The sequence below is a fragment of the Peromyscus maniculatus genome, chromosome 9 (assembly GCF_049852395.1).
Source record: "Peromyscus maniculatus bairdii isolate BWxNUB_F1_BW_parent chromosome 9, HU_Pman_BW_mat_3.1, whole genome shotgun sequence".
Lineage (NCBI taxonomy): Eukaryota > Metazoa > Chordata > Mammalia > Rodentia > Cricetidae > Peromyscus > Peromyscus maniculatus.
In genome coordinates, this window is record NC_134860.1 from 115,364,157 (window position 1) to 115,386,644 (window position 22,488).

Below are 22,488 nucleotides of genomic sequence, written 5' to 3' on the forward strand. Positions count from 1 at the left end.
TTCCTGACTCCAGACACGACACTAACAGCCACTTCAGGCCCCTGCTGCCCTGCCCTCCCCGACAGCAAACCAGGAGCCAAAGTAAACACCTCCTTCCTTGGGTTGCTTTAGTTAGGATTTTGTCACAGTGATGAGAAAATAACTAATACTTTAATAATCTGCACACCTAACTCCAGCGTGTATAGATCTGTAGACAAAATCCGGGTAGTATCTTGGGAGAGGAAGAAGAAAGATAAAAAGTGTTCTGGAGTTGATCTGTGGACTTAAATTCAGTAAAATGAGATAATAATTATACCTCCCAAAACACAGGAATAGCATGATCTACTTCCAGATTGTTTCTTCCAAGGAAGAGTTTCGATTACAAAAGAGAAGCCAGCCATGGTGGGCAGGCACATAGTCATCAGTGTGATGGATTATATTAAATGCCAAACTTTCAGAGCCTAGAATCACCTAGGGATAGGCATCTGCACACACCTCAGGGAATTTCTAGATTAGGTTAGTTTCTGGTCATGACCATGAGGGATTTGTTATATTGGCCTCGTTGAGGCTGAGAAGGTCCACTGTAAGTGTGAATGGTACCACTCCACAGGCTGGGATCCTGGACCAAACACAAAGGCAAAAGCCAATATTCATCACTCTGTTTCCTGACTATAGACAGTATATGACCAGCCTCCTCAAGCATCTCCTGCTGTCACCTACCCTCAAACTATGAGTCAGAGAGAATATTCCCTGCCTTAAGTGGCTTTTCTGGGTTGTGTGTTCAGCACCGAGAAAGAAAGTGATACAATTGGCATCTACAACAAAGAGTTCTCAACAGACGCTGTGGTTAACATAGCACAGGGAATCGCTGTGGGCTGTAGTGCCTTCCAATGGTTACACAGCACAAAGCCTAGCAGGGATCTCAGGGAACTGGCTGCATAAGCTGATTCAGGCTGCGCTGGATGAGGAGACCACACAGATACCGTGCCAGCTTTACCCCTTGAGACAGGTGTCCCTGACCTCAGCTATCCGGAAGCAGCCCAGTCACTGCCTTGGGACCCTACAGTCAGGCCAGCTCAAAGATTTATACAAGGTCAGAGTGTGCAAGCAGAGACCACGTGGAGCCACTGGCTGCTTGGTGAGTCTTCCAATGAGGAATGTGATTTGTTGCATTTTGAGATTTTGTACAGTTTTTTTTTCTTGCCCTAAAAATAATAGGATCATATCTTGGTTTAGTGTCAGAGATTGATTTGGGACAACCCCAGAAATTTGACAGGGTCCATGAGATCAAGCAGATGAGGAACCTTGACAGACCAGAGGGCCTCAGCAAATGCTGGGCCCAAAGCCAGAAAACTCTTGAATTATTCCTAGCAAGCTGACCCACCCACTCCCTCAGTCCACTAAAGTATGTTGTGCTGCACATAAGTACTGCTGATGTGTCAGTATTTTAGATGGCACTGCATGGCCTGTGTCGCCTTCTTTGGTGGGGGAAAACACACCTCCTGTCACTCCCACAGAGGCTCTATGGACAAACTAAAGTTCATCCAACTCCTCATTGGAATGTCAAGAAAACGTTAGCTGGAAATAGCCCACACTCCAACTCCAAGCACTTTGTCTGTGCTTCTAGAGTACTCCCAAGAACCAGCTCTGGGGGGCTGACACCAGGGCAGTGGTGACATCCGACTGGAGCCCACCTAGGGCCAACGGCATCTGGGCCCGAGCCCACCTGGGGCCATGACAACCTCCAGCCTGAGCTGCAGTCCAGGGCCATGTCTGGGTCCGTGACTCTACCACTGCCATGGCCTGTGCTGATGTTCGTATCTCCTATGACCATCGAAGGCTGTAGGGATGTCTGGGATCAGGGCACCACATGGGGCCATGTTGGTGTTGTCCAAGGGCCTTGCTGCTGCTGCAGCCATGCTGATCTGAGGGGCCTGAGCTGCCACTTGGGGCCATGGTGACATCCAGGCCTAGGCTGCTGCTGAGGACCACGTCTGGTCAATGGTCCTACCTCAGCTGGGGTCTATGTTGATGTCTGTGGCCCGTGTTGCCACCAAAGGCTACACGGATGCCTGAGGTCTGGGCCTCCACCTGTGGCCATGTTGGTGTCCAAGGGCCATGCCCCTGCCAGGGCCATGCCAATCTAAGTTCTATCTAAATGGCCTGCACTGACACCCCAGGGCTGTGGTGTCATTTGGTCCTGAATTGCTGCTGCCTAGGGCCATGTCTGGGTCTCTAGCTCTATACCAGCCAGGGTCTGTGTTGATGTCCACGGCTCCTGTTACCACCAAGGGCTGTACCAATGCCCAGGGTCTTTTCTGCCACCTGAGCCCATGTTGGTATCCGAGGGCCATGGTGCTGTGGCAGCAATACTGATCTGGGTGGCCTATGCTGCCACCAGAGTCATGGTGATGTCTAGGCCCAAGCTGCCGCCAAGGGCCATGTCTGGGTCTATGATCCTGTGGCAGCTGAGATCTGTGTTGATCTCTGTGGCTCATGTTAACCACAGGAGGTCATAGGCACAATGCAGGTTGAAATCCTGAACCAGCACTGCCCTTTGTTTGGTCTGTCCCCGACTGGCCTCTGCAGCAAAGTCGCTGATCCTGCCCCTCACAGGAGAGCTGACACACCACTCAGGAGAGATGGCCCCACCCCTCAGCACTCACATGCGAGAACTGGCCCCGATGGCATGGGCATGGAAAAGGTGGCTCCACCCCTCACCTAAGGGTGATAGTCCCAGCGGCCTGAGCTGCCCAAATCAGCTACCAACCAGACCCACATCTGGGGCTTTGAGTAGGCCCACCCCAACATCTGTCCCATCTATGACCTTGAAGGGACTGGTCCTTTGGAACCATAGCTGCAGGATCTCCAAGACTCGAGTCAACTGCTGAATATCTGAAGGGAGTTTCGGTGAGGGTCCAGCATTGATAGCGTACCAGAAGCCAGAGGCCTTGAACCAGACCAACGACTCACTTCAATGAACATTTGCAAGTAAAGCTGAGTGGATAAAAGGATATATACTGCGTGACACATCGGAGATCCCAATGCCACTAGGACTAATGAAGAGGTGTTGGAGAGATGGGAAAGAGGGAGGAGTGAGGTGGGGTTTTTTTTTTGTTTGTTTTCTGTTTTTGATTAATAGGTTTTTAATTTTCTTTGGTGGAGGACAAGAAGGGGACGAGGTGTGGATATGGAGGGACTGGGAAATGAGTGGGATTGGTGTGCACGATGTGTAACACCCAAAGAATCAATAAAAACATACGTTTACAAAAGAGATAACAATCAACATGACAACATAAAATATAAGAAGATCAAGCAAAAACTATCTTATCACAGTTGGACATGGCAACCCAACAGGAGGAAAGAATCCCAAAAGCAAGCAAAAATGTCAGAGACCCACTCGTTCTCACAGTCAGGGGTCCCATAAAAATACTGAGCTGTAATACACACAGAGGACCTGTGCAGACCCAGGGAGGCCTGTGCCTGCTGCTTCAGTCTCTGTGAGCTCAGATGAGCCTGGCTTAGTTGACTCAGAGGGCCCTGTTCTCCTGGTGTCCTCCATCCCCTCTGGCTCTTTTAGGGTCTTTTTATCGTCTCTTTCTCATCTCTTTATTTCTTGTCTTACTTCTATCTAGATGTACCCCTTTTGTGTATTCTTAATTTTCCCCTTATAGCTTATATACCCCAGCAAAATCTTTCAAGCAGTATAAAAATTACAATGTGGTTACATTCTATTTTTTAAGTGAATGATTACAATGAGTACAAGTAAAAACCATCATGTTTTCCATGTCCCTTAAATGATTAAAAAAATTTTTAAGTTTTAATTTTTAATTAATTTAATTAATCATTAATTTAGTGTTTAATTTTCTTAAATGGATTACAGGTGAAAAACAAATTATCTCCAAGAACCCTCATGCATTCATGTCCAAACAACTTGTTATAGATAAACAGAGTGTGTAAGCAAGCAATGTATTCTTCTCAGCCAGTTCTTTTACTGGCAGGCTGCATTTTGTGGTTACAAAGAAAGGATCAACTACTTTATCATTTACCTCAAAAAATAATCTTATAAAAAATCTTAAAAGAATCGCAAATCTAAACTTTTATATATGAAAAACAATCAGGCCTCTCTACTTTAATTCCTCAGGGTGCATACCCACTCATCAACAGTTTTTATATCAAGAAGCTGAGGGCAGAAATGGGTGAAAGTAATTAATCATCACCTTTGATCACCAACCCATCCTACCAAGAAAGGCACATCAGCCAGCAGTAGCCAGGCTGCCATTGTTTTGTTCCCTGATCTCAATGAGTCTCTCACTCAACTATTAAGACTATGTCTTTCTAAACTTTAAATTGTTCCCCAAGATTTTCTACCTCAAAGACATTAACAAAAACATCTTAACCTAATCATAATAACAATCTACATGTCTAAAATCTTTCTAAGGATGATGGTTGAATCATTAATCTTCTCCAGCAGCAATGCTTGGAAAAAGTCAATCACTATTATTGTAAACACCAGTAACATTGCCCAGTGAGTGGCTAGAAACTCCCTGGGAGTTTCCATACAACCCGTAGATTATGAGGGATGTGGTGACCACAAAGGCAACAATCAGAGCTATGATCAACAACAGCATGAAGTCTCAGGACATATAATCCTCAGGCTTTGCCTCTCCAAGGCTCACTCAGGTGTAGCCTTGCCAACCACCCAGCCATGTTCCATGAGTTCCAGTGCTGCCTCTTGGTCCCCTTGAATGGCCCCTAGCACCACCATATTGATTTCCATAGTGGCTGCACAAGTTTGCACTCTGACCAGCAATGGAGGAGTATTCCTCTTGCTCCAAATCCTCGATAGCATGAGCTGTCACTTGTCTGTTTGATCTTAGCCATTCTGACAGGTGTAAGATGGAATCTCAAGGCAGTTTTGATTTGCATTTTCCTGATGGCTAAGGATATTGAGCATTTCTTAAAGTGTTTCTCAGCCATTTGAGATTCCTCTGTTGAGAATTTGGAATGAGAATATCCTAAATTGACACTTGTGTCCTGCTGGGGATGTCTTTCTGTATGCTGTGAATGTGTTGCTCTGATTTGATTGATAAATAAAATGCTGATTGGCCAGTAGCCAGGCAGGAAGTATAGTATAGGTGGGATAAACAGAGAGGAGAATGCTGGGAAGTAGAAGACTGAGTCAGGAGACGCTGCCAGCTGCCACCGCCATGAGAAGTAATATGTAAAGTACCAGTAAGCCATGAGCCACATGGCAACTTATAGATTAATAGAAATGGGCTAATTTAAGATATAAGAACTAGATCGCAAGAAGCCTGCCACGACCATACAGTTTATAAGTAATGTAAGTCTCTGTGTGTTTACTTGAGTCTGAGTGGCTGCGGGCCTGAGCCGGACTGGAGGAAACTCCAGCTGCAGTGCCCTTCCCCTCTCTTAGATGTCAGGCTATTGAAACAATGGTTCCCAAGAAAGGGAATCTCACTCTGGGAGAAAACTGGAGCCTGGTGGCAGCCAGAGGAGGAATTTGTTTCCCTAGAAAGACATTTCACACAGTTCTGACAAGTCATCAGGCCACTTTGCTGTAGGGGGACTTTTCTGTCCAGCCTGCCTGCTTCCAAATAATCACATAGAGACTTAATATTAATTATAAATGTTTGGTCGATGGCTCAGGCTTATTACTAATTCGCTCTTACAACTTAAATTAACCCCTTTATATTAATCTACATTCTGCCATGTGGGATTACCTCTCTTTCATCTCTCACCTCCTCTTTCCTTACTGTCTGGCTGGTGATTCCTCTGACTCTGTCCTTCTTCTTCCCAGTATCCTTAGTCTGGTTCTCTGGCCTAATCTTATCCTGTCCAATATGGGCCAGTCAGCTTCTTTTAGAAACCAATCACGGCAACATAAATTCGCATAGTGTAAAGGAATACTGCACACCTGGCAGAACAGACTGGCTCAGCAACAACAGTCTGTGGTGGATGGGACCACAGAGCGACTGGGACTGCTCAGCTACGCATTCCTCTAACGCTCTGCTTAAACCTAAACCTCAGCTCAGGACCCGAAAGATAGGTTTGGGAGGTGGCAGTGTGTGTGTGTGTGTGTGTGTGTGTGTGTGTGTGTGTGTGTGTGTGTACGCACGTGCATGCATGCTACTGGGTCTCTCTGTCCCTCTTCTCAGTGTGAGCACATTCCTTTTTCTGCTTTCCATTGCTATTTGTTTACTCATTTGGCTTACTGAGGATGGATGGCTACACTCAGCCTACTAAGGGGATGTTAGGACTTGGGCTCTGGCCCTGGTCACTCTGACAGCAGGGACAGTATGGTATCCAGGACTGATGGGTCCAACCATAAGAATGCCATCTGACAAAGTCCTGGATCTGATGGCTCGGCATTGGCAGAAGATGGAATATTGAGTGTTCTGGGAGCTTCCAGGGCCGGTGACAGCCAACAGCTGCTCTTCAAAGGGGACTCCCCACCACCACAGCACACCTGCAGGAGGGCGGCACCTGTGTAAATGAATAACCCCACAAGAATAATTGGATGGATAATTAAGGTGTAGCTTAACTTTTCCTGCCTTGCTCACAATCAGGACAGATCTTTGTCACCCGCCAGTCCCACAGCCGCTCAGACCCAACCAAGTAAACACAGAGACTTATATTGCTTACAAACTGTATGGCCGTGGCAGGCTTCTTGCTAACAGTTCTAATATCTTAAATTAACCCTTTTCTATAAATCTATACCTTGCCATGTGACTCGTGACGGGCCAATCAGTGTTTTATTTATTGACCAATCAAAGCAACTTGACATACAGACCACCCCCCAGCATAGCCAAGTGCAGACCATCTCAGACACCTGCACTCAGGCCCATGGTCCTAATCATCCTCTGTGAGGACCTGCTGGGTAAAGCCATGAGGAACCCGAGAATGGACTCCCACAGGACATACAGAACATCCCATAGCATTGGGGGATGAGGTACAATGTTCACCATGTAGTCATGTTTCTATTTGTGTTGGACTGTTAGGTTTTTAATTTCCTGAACCCAAAACTTTTATTTAGTTCTCTCTCAGTTACAGCTGAAAGCTTTTCTTAAACTTGTTTTTCTAGAAAGCTCTTTAAACTTTACATTTGAAAATAGAAGTCAAAACATGGCAAGTAGCTTGACAGATGGAAAGAATTCTCCTGTCACTAAGATATTTATTGACTAGGCACCATGCCATGTGTAGCTATGATCCTGGTTCACAAGTTCATGACCTAAATTAACCTTAGTCAGTGTCCTGACAGCTCAAAATCCCCAAAATGCTGCAACTTGCCCAAGGGTTTTTTTTTTGTTTTTTCCAGCACTAACGAAGAGTTTAGCACTACTGTTTGCCTCTCGCAATGCTGAAGAAAGCATAGAACCTGCCTTCCCTCCCCGCTTTGTTATGAGGCAAATGGAAAAAAAGTGATGCAGATATACACAAAAAGAGAAAATGCTGAAGATCTGTCATGACGTCAAACATACAAGCAGCTTTGTTGTTCTGAGAAGAGATGTTTATCCGCAGACAGCAGCTCTCCACAGTGTGCGGCACAGGTCAGGAGGCATCAGACGCAGGAAAGACCAGGACCCTCAATTTAAAGTCTGGGAAAACTGTATTCTCTTGTTGGGAATACAATAAAACAGCCACAGCAAAGGAACAACACCCTGAGATGAGCCACCATTTGAGTAGATGTATTGTCATTGACAAACACACACTCAGTGTTTAATCTATGTTTTCTAGTCTGCACACAGGTCTTAATCTTTAAGGGATAACAGTAACCAGTCAAAAGACAACCAACAAGCTGGGCGGTGGTGGCGCACACCCTTAATCTCAGCACTCAGGAGGCAGAGGCAAACCGATCTCTGTGAGTTCGAGGCCAGCCTGGAAACCCTGTCTTGAAGAAAAAAAAAAAGACAACCAACAAAAGAATACCTAGACCTGTAAGCATAAGCATGACTATATCAATCAGCTTTCCTTTATTATAACAAAACACATGGTAACTAACTTTTAGAGAAAAGTGTAATATGGATTGCTAAATGGTCTAATTAATTTAAAAAAAGCCTGGAGCCAGATATTGGGGTAAAAACTGAGAGATCATGGAAGCAGAAAGAAGCCAGCCACGTTCTTAGCACTAGAAATCCTCAGCCAAAGAGAGACCTACTTCCTGCATAACCACGCCTATATGCCTCTCTGTCGCTGCCCTCTCACTTCCTCTCTCCGCCCAGCTACATCACTTCCAGTCTGTCTGTACAGACCTCCAGAACTCCATGGTTAGTGCTGGGATCAAAGACATGTGCCACCACTCCTGGCTCTGTTCCCAGTGTGGCCTTGAACTCACACGCGAGATCCAGATGACTCTCTGCCTCCTGAGTGCTAGGATTAAAGATGTGTGGTACCGTTGTGATACCTCAATAAAACCCCCCACTCTATCCCCTACAGACAAAGAGAAGCTTAAACCAGGATTCCTAAGTATAGATAAGAACTTAGACCCCTTTTCCCCAGGTGGCTGTATCTGCTACAGGGACTTTGGAAAACAGTCAGGATATTTGACCAAAAGACTAAAAAGGGAGGCAGGTTAAAATAAATTATATGGTCTGTGCCTTTAAGAACTAGCCTCACAAAGAAAGGGGAGTGCTCCTTCCAACCTCCCTGCTGTGAGTGAGAGATTTAGAAGAGCCTCCCTGGAGGCTTGTATACTTAGACAACACCTTACTTTTGCATTCTGTACCTAAAGTCTCCAGTGGCGGCTTTGGGGAGGTGATCTAGGCACAACAAGACCCTCACTCTATTGTCTCAAAAAGGGGGCCTTAGACAAAGATACCTCAATATAGATAGACCCAGGCCAGTTTCAAGTCCCCAGAAATGATGGCGCCAGCCCCAGGAACAAAAGAACAGAGTCAGGATGTCTGATGGTAACCAATTAACCACGAGATGCCCCTCTCCAGAGATAACATGACCTGACCCTGGAGAGAAGTTGTAAAACTCCTGACAAGGCAAACAGACAAGCTAGAACAAGATAAAGTCCAGGCCCGGGAAAAACTGGACCAATCAAGGATGGACCCATACTAACCCCCTCCCCTCTAAGAAATTTTATGGGTTTTGCCTATAAAAACTAACTTCCCCAAGAAAGAGATACTCCCCCTGCCTCACTGTATTGGGTGTAGGAATGAGTCCCTGTCTAAACTTGTATCTTGCTGTTGCATTCTGGACATCCAAGGTCTTCGGTGGTCTCTTTGGGGGGTCACAATCTGGGCATAACACCGTTACCTGACTTCTGTGTTTAATATAGTGGCTGGCTTTTTCCTCTAATACTCAGATAAGCTCCATTGGGGTGCACAAAGAAAATATCACCACAGAAAAGGTTTGCTTTGTGTAGCAGGAATCTTAAAGGTTCTTATTAATAAAATCAAACCCGAGGCCAGTTATTGGGGTCAATGCTGGTAGATCAGAGAGACAGAACAAGCCACAGCTATCTCACCTCTCCGGATCCTCAGCTGGTCTTGTCTCCTCAGACTGGAGGCCTCTGAGTCCTCATCCGGAATGGGTCTCAGCTGAATTACTGCTCAAAAGCCTGAAGCTTAACCAGGCCAAATGCTTAACCAGCCAAATGCTTCTAGTTTCTGGTCCTCACGCCTTGCCTTATATATGCTTTCTACCACCACTCCCTGGGATTAAAGGCTGGCTTTCTGGGATTAAAGGCGTGTGTCACCATGCTTGGCTATTTCCAATGTGGCCTTGAACTCACAGAGATCCAGAGGGATTTCTATCTCTGGAATGCTAGGATTAAAGGTGTGAGTGGCCACCATTTTCTAGCCTTTGTATCTAGTGGCTGTCTGTTCTCTGGCCCCAGATAAATTTATTAGAGTACACAATATTTTGGGGAACACAATACCACCACATTTCCTCTCTTTTTGTCTAAAATTAAAAAAGCTTATAACTAATACAAGAAAAACTATCTAATAAGTATATACAATATATACAGACAAAAATTACATTAATGATGTCTAGTCCATTCACATTTGACAGATTCAGATAAAAACTCCATTATATATATTAACAATGTCCAGTCCAGTAACATCTGATAAACTCAGACCAAAAAAATTTCATTACTTATCTTATTTAAAACAAGTAGTTCCTTTTTAAAAGTAGATTCCATAGCTTTGGCTTACAGTTTGAAGGTTCCAGATGAAATCAAGTGGATCTCTTTCTTTGAGGGCTGTGGTAGAGGTGCTGAGTGTCAGTCTTAGGGATTTGTGGCAGAGAAAGCTGTGCAAATCATAGCCAGGAAGCACCTGGGTATTCATAAGCCCCGACAGGAGAATGGTTTCCTTCAGTTAAGGTTGTTATGCCCCATCTCTTAGAGCTTCTACTGTCTCCCAATTGAACCCTCCTGGGTGCTAAGATTTTAATACATAGGCCTTTGGGGGATAGGCAGCATCCAAACCACAGCAGGTGCACAATGGGGGATGAAGGGCTGGGAATTGCTGATGATGGAAGAGAGAAGTGCTCAGAAAAGTTCTTTCTGAGCAGGTAATGTTTGCCCAGGGCTACAGGCTAAGTGCTTTTATGGGAATTTCTCATTTATTTTTCTCTACTCTACAAATGAGGAAATGTAGCAGGAATCTTAAAAGTACTTATTAATAAAATCAAACCCGAGGCCAGTTATCGGGGTCAATGCTGGTAGATCAAAGAGACAGAACAAGCCACAGCTATCTCACCTTGCCAGTTCCTCAGCTGGTCCTGTTTCCTCAGACTGGAAGCTTCTGTGTCCTCATCCCAATGGCTCTCATCTGAACTTCTGCTGGAAAGCCTGAAGCTTAACCAGCCACATGCTTAACCAGCCAAATGCTTAACCAGCCAAATGCTTCTAGTTTCTGGTCCTCAAGCCTTATATACCTTTCTGCTTTCTACCATCACTCCCTAGGATTAAAGGCTTGCTTCCTGGGATTAAAGGCGTGTGTCACCATGCTTGGCTATTTCCAATGTGGCCTTGAACTCACAGAGATCCCAGATGGATTTCTGCCTCTGGAATGCTAGGATTAAAGGCGTGTGCTATCACTGCCTAACTAGTGGCTTTTCTGTTCTCTGACCCCAGATAAGTTTATTAAGGTACACAATATTTTGGGGAACACAATACCACCACAAGGAAATGGCAAGGAAGAGAGCTGTAGATCTTAAGGATATTGTGAAGGCTGAGCTCATGTCTAGGTTGCCTACCTGTAGAATCTCTGCTCTTGACCATTCCTCATACCATCTGTATGCACATGGCTGTGACATGTTATTTTCAACCTCCCTTCTGCCTCCTCTGGATCACACCTCCCCAACATCAGCTTTAGTGAAAAAAGTAAATGGTGTTGGTTCATCATCATCTTTATTGCAACTTAAGAGTCCAGGGAATATTAGATAAATAGATGATAGATGATTGATAGATACATACATACATAGATACATAGATGACATAGATAGATAGATTATATGATAGATGATATATAGATAGATAGATAGATAGATAGATAGATAGATAGATAGATAGATAGATAGATAGATAGATGGATGGATGGATATTCATAGACAAATACTGCATGCCAAGAACAAAGGTGGTTTCCACAAAACAGCTAAGAGGAGAGTTGTTTTTAATTTTACAGCATCTTTTCTGATGGAATTTTTACCACGTACTTCAATTGTCAATTCTAAAAATGTAAATTTTTCAAAACTATTTTTTTTTTAATTTTCTAACTCTCAGATGTGAGAATGTACTCTCTAAATTGAAAGACAGTAACTGAAGAAAATAGGTAGGTAGGAGGAAGAAATAGAGGAGAGATTGTGGGTTGGAAGCTTTGCTGTGGGAAACAATGGTGAACCAGTGTGTGGAGCCCACAGAGGCTCCCTAGTGAGACCCCACTCAGGGTCAGAGCATCTGAGCTTGCTTTACCCAGCAGGGCTGCATAATGGGGTGATTTGGCCACGGGCGTGGTTACCAGGTGTTTTGAAGGATCTACAATTGGCTGTACATGGTGCTCTGATCTTGAAAGGGGGAGGTCTTTTGCCTCTCCCCTGGGCAATGGATAAAAATCCCTTTGTAATAAACCTCGAGGAGGCTGGGTATTGACCCAGGGCCCTCCAGAGGCTATCCTGTGTCTCTGTCTTTCTTATCTTTCTATCTAATACTTCCTCATTCCTCTCTCCTCTCCCCGAGAACCCTTCAAAAGGTCAGAGCTGGACTCCGACAGACTCCCACACCAATGCTCTGTTCATGAGGTCTTTCTCTGAAATTGGGGTGTCACTAAAGGGCCAACAAAAGGACAGAATCAACAGGTCCGTATTCTGTAAAGGTAAAATATGTCCCTTCCCTCCCTTGTCATGGAACTCCTTACCCTTGTCCCCTTATTTATGTCACAGCAACAGAATTTGCTGGTGTGGGTTGGCACATGATGTTGTGAGAGCCCAAGTTACATTTTAAGTTGTTGGGTTTTTTTTTGTTTTGTTTTGTTTTGTTTTTTTGTTTGTTTTTTTACTATGCCATAGAGATCCATGAAACAAAACTGTCTCTGATCTGCAATTCCCTTGCCCGAGGACAGATAGTTCCTGAAATCCTGGAGGCTATGGTTTATGGGAGATAACACACCACATGTTTTCACTCCCCTAAATAAGTTTGTTTTGTGAAGGCCTAGACTTGACTTTACAGGCTCGATCTTAGGGAAAGGGCCACCATCTCAGACCACCTGCTGTACTCAGTTCCAGGAAGGACCTCAGGAATGTGCCATGACAACTGGAACAGATACAGGGCAGGTATCCTCCTGCAGATGTCCTGTCTGCGGTTCATGGCCCTTGAAGATATCTAGATGATCCTGCTGAGCAGTCCAGATAATCCTGTTCAGTAGGTTGTGGTTCCCCGCAAAAAGTCAAACCCAGTGGTTTCCAATGTGGTTTCACACCCAAAATCAAGATCAATAGTTTCAAAAACTCACCTTGCCCCATATTCCTTCTACCTAATCCCCAGGTTGCCAATTCCCAGCTTGTGGTTTTTTCCTATAAAAACTCTCTACACCTGGGCTTGTGGCTGCTGCCACATTTCCTTCCATCTGCCCTGTGGTGGCCCAGGTTGAACCTGAATAAAAGGACCCTTATGTTCTTGCATTGGAAAACGGCTCCCTGGTGGTCTCTGAGGGTTTTGTGAAACAGGTACAACAGTTTGACCCATCTGCACCAGATGTGATTGATCACATGTGGGTGAGAGGTTCACAGGTAGGAAATACCTCAGGATGTATGCTTGTCCCTGATTGGACATGACAGGAAATACTTAAGCCGCTGCAATTGTGATTCACGGCCATTTGTGTGTGTGTGGGGGGGGAACCAGAGATAGACCTAGCCAGAGCCCATCCACCTGGCCAGTGTTTAATTAAAGCTTGCTTCAAATTTGGCTTTAAATTGTAGTAGTAGTCTTATTCTCCACCAGTGGGATTAACAATGTCTCCAGGGCCAAAGCAGCCAGTGATTTTTATCTTACATGACAAAGAACCCCTTAAAACATGAGAGAAGCAGCTTCTTTAAAAATGCTGTTCTCATGACTAGTGGAAAATTACTGGACCCTGCACAGTTCCAGCAAGTTTGTAAGAGGGTTCCTCCTACCTCTGATGTGGGACAGGCTAATCCCTCCCTCTGTCCAAGCTGTCTCCTTTGTTAACACTCTCCCTCTCTTCTTGAAAAATAGCCTCCATTAAAGCTAAATCATTTGCCTGGTGTCCTTTTCTCTGTCTCAGTTTTTAATTCTCTTATTACTGGAAGTTCCCATGTGTCTCCTCTATCACCAACCTCTGAAAGACTAGTTTAAACACAAAACAGAAACAAAGAGAAATCCCTGAAATAAATAAATGCAACATCAAACACAGAGGCATCTACCCACAGATGAGGAAATGTTATCAAGTTCACAGTCTGCTTTGTGATGTTTGTGATGGGAAAAGGGTAATATTTTGTCATGGCATCTTATCTCCAATGACATCTTCAGGAGATCTGTTTTGGTGGTGTTCAGGTCCCAAAGAGGATGTGTGGAGTCACGGGTGGTGGGGGGGTACGAGGAGACTGTGACTGTGACGGCTGCCTTCAAATTTATTGAACAAAGAATACACCTTCTATATTCTACAGCTGCACATAGGATTAAATGGGACAAAGGAGGCTTGTGAGCTGGGGTTCGGCTTGAGATCAGGGCTGAGGAATCTGCACTGACCTTGACAAGTTAACAGGCACCAGTCATATGTTAATGAAAGGGCCACAAGTTTCTCTTGCCAGAGATAAAAATTTCTCCTTTTTTTAGCAAGCAGGAACTTTCTACAAGCCCCTGAGGGAATGGGGACTTTTGTCTTAATGCCTGACCTTGGGGGATCAGTCACTCCATTATAGAATATTGCAGTTTTTTGTGGGGCTTAGTTAATCCAAATAGCTGAAACTTTGAGTGAGCAAAGATGAAGATAGACAAACATTACTGTGAACCTGAGTAAACCTCAGGAATTTGTAAATCCTGATTATAAAATATATCTTATTTATCAAGCATATGTTACTTATCTAAATTTTCTAGCAGATTGATGTTAACTAATATGGGAGTAGGCAGAGTTATCACACTCTATGGTTCTACAGTGGTGGGGATTTTTTTTTCCAAACAATTATTTTGTTTAAAGAGGTTGCCGTTGTACACATTTTCATCCTTCACCAAAGCTCACACAAAATATTCCAAAGGGAAAGGCATAATAGCGAGAACCACTAAAAATGAAAATAAAAGGGTGCTGGAGAAGTGTGATTGCAAAGTCGAAACGCTGGAACTTTGTCAAGCAGGAATGGTCACCATGCAGTCCATGCCAGGCATCACCTGTCTTCAGACATCAACACTGAACATAGATAAAGATGTTTGGTTTCCCCTATCATAGAGACTAATCACACAGAATGGCCCTGCAGAGAATCCTTTTGATTTTCATCAGGATACATAATGTGTGTGAGAGTGTGTGTGTGTGTGTGTGTGTGTGTGTGTGTGTGTGTGTGTTGTTATGCCCAGATTTTGGGCCCCCCCCAAAAGACCAACACAGGGACTGAATCCCGCATATAAAAGCAAACAGCTTTTAGTTCAAGCTTTGGGGCTTGGTCCCTCTGTCTGTCTGATGCAGTGGTGAGAGCAGGATGATAGATTTACAACATGCCCCCACGGTTGGGCATGGTTGCACATGCCCGGAGGACCTAGACACTTCCGCCTAGCCATTTCCGGGTCAAAATAGTCATTTCTGGGTCAAAACGTCTTGCATGACCAGGACCCCGTGGCTTTGTATGGCTGCGTAAAGCACGCAGCGCAACCATGTGATCTACATGCATGCGTGGAGTAGCCACACGAGCCTGTGTACGCAGGCACAGCCCAGCCTTTATAAGCCAGTGCCATATTCCTAGCTTCTCTCCTTAAGCATGTGTCTTTTCTGCAGACCTGAGCACATCTGTCTCTCTCTCTTATCTTAATAAAACTCTTGTTAGCGGATTCTGACGTGTTTCGTGACATTTCCTCGCAGGGTAAGAGCACCGCCAAATGACTAACCCAGAGAGCTCAGGTGGGGTGGGGTTTTTATCATAGCAGAGATTGGGGTAAAGGGATTTCCAGGTTTCAGGACCGATTGGCTGACAATTTTCTAGGGGTATCTCGGTAAGAAGGGGAAATAGGTGTGTACTAGGCTCAAGGACATCTGACCACCTTATGTAGTGGGATGTTAGGTATTTCCCCATCCCTGCATGGATCCCTGGGTGGTGTGAGCTTTTCCGGGATCTGGGTGTTGCCTGCCAGTAAGCCTGTCACAGAAACTGTGTCTGGGCCCCTAAGCCTGTCATGGCAGCTGTGTGGTCAAGCTGTTTTGGGGCCCTCCACATGTGTGTGCATGTGCTTGGCTTTTGTGCACTGCTGGAGTGTAATTATGATGTCCACACTAACTCATCTTAATGGCAGCAGGCAGCAAAAGATGTTGGCTTTGCTTCTAGATGTTCTGTTATGCATGACTTAATGTCAGGGACAGATTCTGAGAAATGCAAGATGATTACACCATTGTGCAAACATCAGAGAGTGTGCAAGATTTCTACAATATCCCTAAGCAACAGAATCTTAACAGGACCACCAGTACAGGCCTAGTCACCTCCTGCTGCAATGCTGGATAGCTATATGGGTTAATTTCTGTCATCTTGAACACCAATGAGTCACTTGGGAAGAGGGAATCTCTGTTGAGGAACTGTCTCCATCACCCTGTGTTGCTGGCTCTGCAGCTGGGATCCCACTGTCTCTGACCCCGGGGGCAGGAGGTGAGCAAATGCAGAACCAACAGCACAGGCTCTGGGCGGTTGCAAGCAATCTCGTTTATTAAACAAAGGACTGAGGTATTTAAGTGTGTACTTTTTGGCAGGCTCTGCTTCCAGCTGCTGTGGTGTTTCCTGGTTGGCTCTGGGTCATATGTCAGCAGTGGTCATCTTGGGGGTCGGGTTTCAGCGTCCGCTGGGTCAGGATTCTACTATGCATGTCAGAGCTCTTTATTTGCTTAAGGCATGGCCAATGCTTTCCGCCTTACCTGCCTCAATCCTGGTCTGTGGATATGTCTAAGGGACATTTTCTTCACTGCTGATTGACATATGAAAGCCCAACCCACTGGGGACAGTGCCATCCCTCAGCAGGTCAACAAACAAGTAGCCAGTGTCTCGCCAAGGTCTTTGCTTCAGTTCCTACCTCTAGGTTCCTGCCTTAAGTTCCTGCATTGGTTTCCCTTGGTGATGGACTTGTAAGCCAAATAAACATATTCCTCTCCACATTTTATATGGTCAATGCCTTATCAAATTAATATAGCAGCACATGGTAGTACTTAGCATTAAGACCTAATGCAATAATAAGAGTCATTCCAGTGAGCTGATACCATTTTCTTCTCCTCAGTCTTTACACATCCTGCTACCCCAGCTCTTCCCTCCCAGAACCATCAGCAAGAAAGACCACAAAGAGATCACACTTAAATTTTTTAAAATGCTATAAGATAGCAGTCCTGTTGAATATAATCAAATATATTCAACCATAATTTTCTATCCAATTTTAAACATATTTTCTGTCGAAAACTGGGTCATCTACTTCATACCCATTCGGTGTGACATTTCAAAATGAATCTCCTCCTCTTTAACCGGTATAGCCTCTTTAGGCTGATGTGGTGGCTTGACCAGAATTGGCCCTCATAGTCTCATGGGTTTGAATGATTGGCCCCTAAGGAGTGGCACTATTAGGAGGTGTGGCCTTGTCGGAGGAAGTGTGTCACTGTGGGGGCAGGCTTTGAGGTCTCCTATGCTCAGCTATGCCCAGTATGGCACACAGTTTCCTGCTGCCTCTGGGTTAAGACACAGAACTCTCAGCTCCTTCTCCAGCACCGTGTCTGCCTGTGCACTGCCGTGTTTCCTGTCATGATGATGATGCACTGAACCTCTGAAACTGTAAGCCGGCCCCAGTCAAATGCTTCCCTTTATAGAGTTGCTATAGTCATGGTGTCTCTTCACAGCAATAAAACCCTAGCTAAGGGCTGGAGAGATGGCTCAGAGGTTAGGAGCACTGGCTGTTCTTCCAGAGGTTCTGAGTTCAATTCCCAGCAACTGCATGATGGTTCACAGCCATCTGTAATGAAATCTGGTGCTCTCTTCTGGCTTGCAAGGATGCAGGCAGAACACTGTGTGCATAATAAATAAATAAATGTTTTAAAAAAAAAACTAGCTAAAACAGCTGAATTAGTCAAACCCGAATAAAATCCTCCATGTGATAAAGATGCCCATTTACGGGTGAACGTGCCACAGACACTTATTCTCTGCACTCTGACTGATTACGTGTTTCTACATTTCCCACCACTCAGTACCCAAAGAGGCTTCTCTGATGGGGACTGAGAGCCGCACTAATCTTTGGTTCAGACCTCAGAGATGTGATTTAGAAGGTAGTTGGCTACTCTGTTCATTTAGCAAAATAACAGTGAGTGGTAGGTTCTCTCCGGAGGCCTGCAAGGCGCCCCAGCTGTGGGTCACATCTCTCTATCACCAGGCATGTGTTTCCTCCTGCGCATCAGACATTAGATCCAATCAGAAAACAGTTGGTTACCCCGGCACTATGGCACCCACGCGTGTCTTGCCAGAGTGGTCCTTCTTACGGAAGAGTGTGTAGGAAGACTGCAGGAGCCATGAGTTGGGGGGATTCTGAAGGTGACAGGACCAATGGACTCATAAAGTTGCAGCACTGGCAGTTGGCTACTCATGATCAAGCCAGCCAAGACTGCCTGGTGTATGTAAGAGAAGCACTACTTTACTTGTTTGCCTCAGGCTTGTGTCTCATGCTGGCTTTTCTCAAGAGCAAGCAAAGCATTTGTAACTTGCATCCATTTATTTATTTGCTCACCTCTCTTTTCAGCTTTGGAGGACTGCTGACAAGCAAAATGAGATTATGCACAAAGAGCGTTCAGCAGCATGCTTGGAAACTAGAGAGGATCCTGTAACTGGGGACAATCGTTGTGCTTGGTGCTTTGAACTGGGGTGTGTCTGGGTGTGCTCACTGTGCTGTGTATAATATACCGGGGCCTATGAACCAAGCTTTAGACTGTTCACAATAACATTGGAATGTGTGGTACTAATTTGGTTGGACCTCAGTTCTTACTTGGCATTCTGATGTCACTCCCTGGGCCACCTACTGGCCTTCTTCCAAATGGCAGTCTCCAACAGCTATCTACAAACACGGCTTAGAGACCCCTCAGTGAGGAACTCATAAGCAGGGCAATCCACTGTCACAACATGTGTTAAGGATGATGGTGGGAGATCCATGTCGACTTATAAATTGAGATGAGTTCAAGTATTTGTATTTCTGGTCAAGTTTTAAATATCAAACAAATTGAGGTATGATAATATTATCGCATGATACACTGAAAAGGTGGAAGTATGGTCCTAGGCTACTAAAAAGGGCATGACACATGTATATATTCATTGATGAAAGGCTGTAATTAAATATTCAATGCTCATCTAGTTTTACTGCGTGTAACGATTATAATAGCTTTTTTTTTAAAATCATAATTCTGGCCTCAAGTGATTAGAGTATACAGAACAATTAAGAAAGAAATATTTACTCTCGGGTATATTTACATGTCACTCTGGACACGGCTGCTCCAGCTTTCTCTCCAAACAGTTCTCTGAGGAGCTGTGAGGAGGCTCCCCTTCCTCTCATCAACCCCTCAAAGCATGAGGAGACAGTCACAGCCTCGGAGCGGACAGAAGGGCAGGACTGAGCACCCACTCTCAGGAATATTTAGTGATGGAGGAGTGCATCCCTCTGGAAGCATGCCTTTTGTAAAGTAAGGGCTTAGTCTCCGGTCCACCCTTTACCCTCCAGTCCTTAGTTACCAACGCTGTGGTACGGCTGGCTGTCCGGAGGGCTTCAGCAGGGCTTCCAGGACAACACCCCACTCCTAGGAAGTGACATCTCATAGTTTGATCTACGAGAGGACGCGGCACCTCAGGGAAAAACAAAGTTATCAGGCTGCAGTTTCAGACTTTGGTTTTTATGGGAAAATACATACGGAGAGACTAAGATTAGAAGTGGACAATGGTCTGACCATGTATAACATCAGAATTCTGAAGGGAATGTCCAGCCCAGTGGAGCTCAACTCTGAGTGACATGGGACCCACCTGGGAGGGAGGGTGTTTATTCCTCTTGTGCTGGGCTCCATTGAGCAGCCTGGTGTAGGGCATTTCGAACTAACTCCAGAGCGATGCTGACAGGCTGGGCTTCTGGTCCCCAGGACACACTTCCAGAAGCACGCGTGCTTAGTTAAAGCTACCACGCCGTTAGCATTAAGCAAGGGAACCTGCCTGGGCCACCACAGCGTCTGCTTTCTTGCATCTCCAGCAAAATCCTGATGAGAGCCACCTGGGTGAGCAATAGCGCAGCATTAAAATGTGGGGAGTCGAATGAGATTTGGGCAGGTCTTTCTCGACTCCAGGGCAGACCTGGCTTCTGTTCCCCAACAGGAGAGGACCCTGCTTTCTCCAGCCAGAGATCCCTGACGGCCGGCGGGACTCCGGGACTCCCACTCTGCTCAGTCCAGTGCCGCAGAGATGCCTCGTGGGGCCGGGCTCCGCGTTTGCGCACGCGCAGCAGCGCCTCCGACGACACCCGGAAGTGGCAAGTGGTTTGCGGCGTGCAGGTGGCCGCGGGTGGTCGAGAAAGCCGCACGTGTCCCTCCTCATCCCTACTCCTGCGCCTTTGAGACGAACTCGTGGAAAGCCCTCGGATGGGCGGATGTTAGGAAGCTGAATCTTGTCAGATTAAAATTAAAAGCTAGCTGCCGAAACCCGGGATCGAACCAGGGACCTTTAGATCTTCAGTCTAACGCTCTCCCAACTGAGCTATTTCGGCGGCGTGTCTGCTCTCCCTCGAGTATACTATCCCTGAGTACTTCATAGCCAGCTGTCCCGCCTGTGTTCCGTCAATAATTAACCTCAGTTCCGCGTTTTTCTTTGCTTTATTCAAGTAATGATTCTTCCGTCTCACTTTTCCCCACCAAGAAGAGAGGAAAAGCGCGGTCCTGGTCCCTTCCAGAGACCAGCTCGGCGCGCAGCCGAGCACAGGGACCAGCGGGGAAGCGGGTTCCCGTCATCCAGGATTGGGGGCCCCTAGGTAACCGCGTTGCACACTTGCCGAAATGTTTCCGATCTGGCTGGCTGTCAGTGTTTGGGTCCCTGGAGTCCTCTGTCCAGCCCCAGGTGCGGGGTTTGCGGAGTCCCTGCGACCCGCGTCCTGGAAAGGCCACACCTCGGTTACAAACTCTGCCTGGAACCTGTTTGGCAAACGCTTGGGCAGTTCAGGAAAGATGATTCGGGGTTCACGCAGGTTTCTGAAGCGCTCACTGCGTGCGTTCCGCAATGCCAGGCATCTTAGTGAAATTCTGTTTTCTTTTTCTCTCCAATTAAATAATACTAATCTCGAGGCAATTGACTTTCTCTTGCCACCCACTTACGAGACCTTTTCATTTACCTGGGAGCATCGCAATCAGTTTGGACTGATGAACGGATTAAAATGTGAAAGAAAAAAGAAAAATAAGGAGTGCTCGCCACCTTCATTGGGTCGCCGACGACTTCCTTCTTACAAACTAGTCTCTGAGCTCCCTAACTGTATAAACCAACGAATAGAGAGCAACCAAATCCAGGCAACTAAAGAGTTCGAGGATTAAGAGGTCGGTGGATAAGGAGAGAGAAAGGATCTGGAGATGAGACTGGAATGCTTAGAATGGAAGGGGGAGATAGGAAAAGACATTTCCTTTCACATTCTCCTCAAAGCCCTCCAGCAAAGACTTGACTATTTTCTGTGACTCTTTGGGCAGCCAGCCGCTGTTGTTTTCGGTGACCGCCCGCCTGCCAGGACTAAACAGTGCTGCTACTCGATCTCCGGCTCTCACCGTCTTTCCACGCCTTCTTCACGATGACTTGGAGGCGGGGGAGGTAGTAGTGGTTTGAATGAGCAATGTCCCCCATAGTCTGAGCATTAGACCCCAGTGGTGCCCTTGAGGGAGGTTTAGAAGGGGCAGCGTTCTTGGAGGCAGTATGTCACTCAGGATCCTTAGAGCGTCTCCCGGGCACTTGGGGTCGCCAGCCTCCCCTGCTAAATTCACATCCCAGATTCTGGGTTTTGTTTGACGGAGCTCTGCTGTCTTCAGCATACCAGGCCGGTACAGGGGCTGGGAACACAGGAAGTTGATCAAAGGGATACATTGTTGCTGAGTTTGAGAAAACACTTCGGTTCACTGGCAAGAGATGAACCATCATAGCAAACATGGAGGGTCAGGTGAAGGAGCTGAGATTCGAAGTAAGGATAAGGAAAAGAAACTTTCTGTAGCCTACACTCCCATCTTCCCAGTTAGCCCAAGGATTTTGACTAACTCCAATCTAATTGCTTATGATAACTATGAAAACTGAGAACTAGCCAGCAGATCTAAGAATACTACAACTAAAGAAAATGTGTTGTACCTAGGCCTGATAATCTTTCCAACTGCTGTCCGTTGATTAACTGTTGTTTTTTTTTTTTTTTTTTTTTTTTTTTTGGTTTTCTGAGACAGGGTTTCTCTTGTGTAGCTTTGCGCCTTTCCTGGATCTCACTTGGTAGCCCAGGCTGGCCTCGAACTCACAGAGATCCGCCTGCCTCTGCCTCCCGAGTGCTGGGATTAAAGGCGTGGGCCACCACCGCCCGGCTCAGTTTTTTTTGTTTTAATTTATTTATTATGTATACAATATTCTGCCTGCATGTTTGCCTGCAGGCCAGAAGAGGGCACCAAATCTCATTATAGGTGGTTGTGAGCTACCATGTGGTTGCTGGGAATTGAACTCAGGACCTCTGGAAAAGCAGCCAGTGCTCTTAACCTCTGAGCTATCTCTCCAGCCTGATTACCTGTTTTAACTTTGTTTCTGGGACCCTGTAGCACATAC

General features: G+C 45.8%; 1 non-coding gene across 1 annotated transcript; it reads right to left on the reverse strand.

Moving 5' to 3' along the window:
* Positions 1-20,352: 20,352 nt before the first annotated feature.
* Trnaf-gaa (transfer RNA phenylalanine (anticodon GAA)) lies at positions 20,353-20,425 on the reverse strand. Its single transcript has one exon. It is a non-coding gene; the product is annotated as a tRNA-Phe (tRNA).
* Positions 20,426-22,488: the final 2,063 nt, after the last annotated feature.